The 5,607-nt window shown below is 37.0% G+C and overlaps 1 long non-coding RNA gene across 1 annotated transcript; it reads left to right on the top strand.

Annotated features, from left to right (window-relative positions):
• Positions 1–246: 246 nt before the first annotated feature.
• Positions 247–5,398, top strand: LOC146661503 (uncharacterized). Its single transcript, XR_014913177.1, has 4 exons — positions 247–278; positions 1,250–1,281; positions 2,404–2,430; positions 5,266–5,398. It is a non-coding gene; the product is annotated as an uncharacterized LOC146661503 (long non-coding RNA).
• The last annotated feature ends 209 nt before the right edge of the window (positions 5,399–5,607 follow it).

Here is a 5,607-nt window from a genome sequence, read left to right on the forward strand (position 1 = left end):
TTTGAATGCAGACCACCTCAAATATTAAAGCCTTAAAAATATGTCGTGCAGTTTTTCATGTATGAGTGTTTTGCAATCTTAAATGAGATGTAGACCAAAGAAAACAGAGGAGAGTTGTTGTTTGTATTCCAGCTGTAGTAAACAAAGAAGTTTAGTGAATCTTTTTGACAACAGAGAGTGATGCAGTATTGATGCTGATTTGAGTTTTCTGATCCTGTATTTTTGTTCTTTGTCTTTTGTTACACAGAGTGAAATAAAGCTTGGTTTTGCCTTTGCTGGTAAGTAAACAGTGATTGTAACTGAAGCAATATGAAATTGGGATTGTGTAACATTTTTAGCAATTTACATACAATAGTTTGGCTTTTTGTGATATCTTGCCATTTGCTCATGGGCAAAAACACATTTAGGATTTATAAGCAGTAAAGCCCCCCCCCCCCCCCCCCCCCCCCCTCCCCACTAGATCTCTGAGTGTCCCTAAAAATGTCCCTGAAGTTTAATAGGCCATTTATGTCTAATTTTAAAGGCTTATCAAAGCATTTCTGTAGTAATTATTGTTTTTATTACACATGTTAAGGCCATTTGAGACTCTGCAATTAAATTTTGCCCTCTTTAGACTAAAGTGAGTTCATTTTGTCTGAGGTACAGTGCTGGGAAAAGTCTTTCTTCCTTGCAGATTTATTTTGTTCATGCTTTTTTGTCACATGTTTCAAATCATCTAACAGGGATGATATGAATAAATACAAAAAAGCATTTTAAAGTGATGATTTCACGTATGAAGCAGAGAAAACCAAACCAGAGCTATCTGTTCTAATGTGAGAACATGCTGGTCTCTAATACCCAGCTGTGGAAGCCCTGATACGAAGAACTACCATCAAGCATTTATAGTATCAAGTATTATTTGTGATTGTTGCATGCTTTGAAACTGTGATGTTATCATTTGATCAAGTGTGCAGTGCGAGCAAATCATTGCTTGTGGTATCTGCTGTGTTATGTAATAGCACCAAAGTATTAGAGCTTTACGTTCATGAGGAATTTCTGTGGAATTGCAGATGGATAAAACGACACATCACCTTAATAAAGACAGAAATCTTTAATAAGGTGCAGAAAGAGAAGATGGGGTGTTTATAGTAAAGCTGTTGTAAACAAAGAATTTAACAGATTTTTTTTCCCCACTACAGATTGTGATGCAGTATTGACTCTGATGCTGATTTCAGTTGTCTGATTCTGTATTTTTGTTCTTTTGTTACAGAGTGAAACAGAACTTCGGTTTTGCCTTTGCTGGTAAGTAAGCAGCAATTGTAACTGCAGTAATATGACATTGTCACTGTGTAACATGTTTAGCAACTTACCTAACGTAGTTTGGTTTTTGTGACATTACCATTTACTGATGGGCAAAAACAAATGGTCAGAATTTATACCTTGTAGCAGCAAAGGCCCCACACATGACCTCTGACTGTCCCTGAAGTTTAACAGGCCATTTGTGTCTGATTTTTATGTTTGAACACAAACAACTGTTTTTATACAGTTGTTCATGTTCTCCGTTTGTTTATGGATTTACCTAGCAGACATAACTATGAACGCATTTTAGGTGAGTTAGTGTAAGTGGTAGCTTAAACACTTAAGAGCACCACAGTTGTTGATTTATATCTTCACTCATATTCTGCTTATGTATTACATTAAAGTCAGACCACTATAGAAGTATTTTTGCCTGAGTGAACAGAAGTGGTACGTTAAACATTTAAGCAATAATAAAAGACTAAGAGAACCAGAGTTGTGAGTAGGCAATGTTGTGTATGTTAAAGCCTGTGTGTAATTTATGTACACTAAGTTTAAATCAGTTTCTTAATAAGTTGCTTGATACAATGTGTTTGAAAATTATATATAAAAGGGAAATATTGCAAAATACAAAAAGATTCCTGCCAACAGGTACAATGGAAGGACTTTTTATTATAATTTTTAAGAAATTAATTGCAAAAATGGCGTGCCACTGTTGTTACTATAACATGTCAGAATTTACATGTATTTTAGGATTTACATATTCAGATCAGAACTAAAACCTAATGAGGTTTTCCGTTGATTCTAACAGTTGTGGTTTTTCCACACTTTATTAAGCCTTGACTTGTGATAGAAAATGGAGCTAAAAAGCCATAATCTGTACCAACAAATATTGGTGCCTCTTCTTTGCACTTCTGTAGTATGCATGCCTTTATTACACATGTTATCGTCATGTGAGACTCTGTAACTAAAGTTTGTCCTCTTTAGACTACAGTGAGTTCATAAAGGCTTGAAGAAATTGAGGATCTTACTAGTTATTTCATGTCACAGTAAATTGGATTGTGTGTGAAGAGGTTCAACAGTGTAAGTCATTAAACAGTGATCTGATGTGTTGTTTCCTTTCTCTAGGATACTGATCTGATCGTCGCAAGTCTGGTAAGTATAGGTTTTGTCTGCAGTACAGTGCTGAGAAAGGTCTTTCTTCCTTGCAGATTTATTTTGTTTATGCTTTTTTTCACATGTTTCAAATCATCTAACAAGGATGACCTGGATAAATACAAAAAGCAGTTTTAAAGTGATGATTTCATTTTTGAACCAGAACAACCTGGTCTAATGTAAAAACATATTGGTCTCTAATACCCAGCTGTGGATGCCCTGATAGCAACAATTACCATCAAGCATTTACAGTAACTGGTAATGACTGGTTTACATCACTGGTTGATTTTGGTCCACTATAATTTCAGAATTGTCTTAATTAGATCCAAACAGGACAGGCAAAAAAAGAAAAGAAAAAAGTCTTAATTAAGGCCCAATATAGGGTTTTCAAGTCATACCAAGTACCACGGTGGTTAGCACTGTTGCCGCACAGCAAGAAGGTCCTGAGTTTAATTCCAACATCAGGCCGGGGTCTTTCTGTGTGGAGTTTGCATGTTCTCCCGGTGTTTGCGTGGGTTCCCTCCGGGTACTCCTGCTTCCTCCCACCGTCCAAAGACATGCAGCTTGTGGGGATAGGTTAATTGAATAATCCAAATTGTCACTAGGTGTGTATCTGCGAATGAATGTGAGTGCGAATGGTTGTCTGTCCCTGTGTGTTGGCCCTGCGACAGACTGGCGACCTGTCCAGGGTGTACCCTGCCTCTCGCCCTATGACAGGTGGGATAGGCTTGTGTGCTTCAGATCCTAAGTGTGATTAAACTTAAGCCCAGGACCTGATGAGTTGATGTAGGTCCTGAAGTAGTAAAGGAACTCTGGGACATCACAGTAACAGCACCATGTTTGACTTTAATGCTGGTGTTTTTCTCTCACTATAGATGATTCAGTTTAGTGCAGTTAGTCAGCACAGCTCTTGGTTATCATCGAGATATTATTAGGCAACTTGTTTTTGCCTGTTCAGCTACAATATCTGGGAGCGTTTTTGTTTTCTGGGGTCTCCAGATCCTTAGAAATCTCTTTGTAAACCTTTACAGAACTATATGTGTTTGTTTCACATTAGAGCAGCTCACGACTGGCAGTTTAGGGACGATTAAATATTCACATAGGGCAGGGGTCTCAAACTCCACTCTTCAAGGGCCGGTGTCCTGAAGCTTTTCCACGTGTCCCTGTTACAAAACACCTGAATAACATTTGTAGGTCATTAGTGAGAGTATAGAATTTGACTGTGTTGAAGTGGCATCCCCGAAGACTGTTCAACTTTAAGTAATTTAAGTGTTTGGAAAAATGTACTTCTAAAAGTACTTTCATTGCATCATGTTCATTCACTCATGAGCTGCTATAACATGAATCAAATGGCCGAATTACCACCTCAGCATGCAGTCACGTTCTGTAGAGTTTTGCTAATGACCTACTAATGTTATTCAGGTGTGTTGCAACAGGGACACATAGAAAAGTTTCTGGACACCAGGCCTTAAGGACCAGAGTTTGAGACCACTGGTGGTAGGGCATTGTGGATTTCAAAAGCTTCTTCCCTTAAATCACTGCCTAAAAAATGCTTTTTGTAATTTGTCATAATGACTTGCAAAATATAGGTGGGATGAAAACATAAACATAAGACATTTTATAGTGGCCTGATATTTTTATCAAGGCTGTTTTTTGAAAATAATCCTGCCCTAATTTACAAAAGATGAACTGTCTGAAAGTCATGTTTGTTTGTTTGTTTGTTTAAGAAATGTGGGAATCTCCAGCAAAGATCTTACATGCAACAGCTCAGATACAGCACTCACTTCTGTTCTTTTTATCATGAAATGATCTACAAAGAAATGATCATCATACTAAATTTTGCTAATTAGGCCTTTATATCAGCTATGATAAGTTTATTATAGATTTAGTGTAGTGCTTATTGCTGTGTATCAAACATGCCCCAAATGTGACTGAAATGTGTAGAAACTGCTGTGTAGAAACTAGCTGTCTCCAAATTTCTCATTTTGCCAAAATTCATACAGAGTGACCTGAAACTGTGCTGTAACCTCAGTGTGTTGGTTTTGTTGGACCATTTAATATTTACAGTAAGTTACTGTAGCAGCACGTCTTAGTTTGAGTTTATAGACTTACTTTATTGTTTTAATAGAATGTAAAAATGTCCTTATAACAGTTCCACCATCATTTGTTAAACATTGTCATTCTGTTCAGTCCAATAATTTACTGTAGAAGTCTTTAGTATTTAAAGCCCTACATGTATTGTATTTTTGAGATTATAAGGCATAATGTCAATAAACAAGCCTGTTTTTAAGGCAGATTAAGCCAAACAAACAGTCAGATAAGTCAAACTTTATTCAAGTCATTCACAAACAACTCTCAACACTGTTCAGTTGTAACACATAAAATACAGAACAATACACTCACTTTTTCAGTTCATTCCTCATCCACAAATCCATCAAACTCTTCATGGGTTGATCAGTTTGAAATCTGCTTCTTAAGCATGTCTCTTAGCACGTGCCAGGTCCTTGTACACACACCATAATGTTATGTTGAAGCACCGTACGAATTACTCTGCGAGGGTCCTGACTATGGTAGCCATAATGCTCTGACAATACATCAAGCAGCGCAGCTTTGTAGCTTACGAAGTCTTACTAAAATATTTGACAGAATTTTGAGCGCTGTGTACCACAGAAATCCCGTTTGAGGTCAGTAAGCATAACCAGAATTGATACGCTAGGCACATTGTATGTTTTTGAGATAATGACAGGATTTTAGGTGTGCCATATAGTCTGAAGAATATGGTAAATCCAAGCATGTTGGAAATATGACTAATTCCATGCCTTTTGTGTCTTACAGGTGACCTGCTGCAGAAGATCCTCTCTCTCTCTATCATTATAAGCAATTCTGTCTATCCTATCACTCTCCCAACTCTATCTAATTTGAAAGCCATTCCATCTTGTATCCCTCTATCTCTACTGCTCTATCTAATTTGAGAATCCAAGTTTTGAGAATCCTTTCAGAATCCAATTTTCAGAAATCCAAGTTACCAGAACTTGATCTATCTGTTACAGAATTCTGAGAGATCTCTGCTCTCACTGCTCTTTCTTTCCTGTCATTAAGCTCTCTCACATTCAGTCATTTTGCTTTAAATTACAAGTTGAATATACAGTAGTAGAATTACAGTACAGTAGAACTTAT

Source organism: Rhamphochromis longiceps, linkage group LG9 (assembly GCF_057381845.1).
Source record: "Rhamphochromis longiceps isolate RC_006_pf linkage group LG9, R_longiceps_female_GT1.1, whole genome shotgun sequence".
Lineage (NCBI taxonomy): Eukaryota > Metazoa > Chordata > Actinopteri > Cichliformes > Cichlidae > Rhamphochromis > Rhamphochromis longiceps.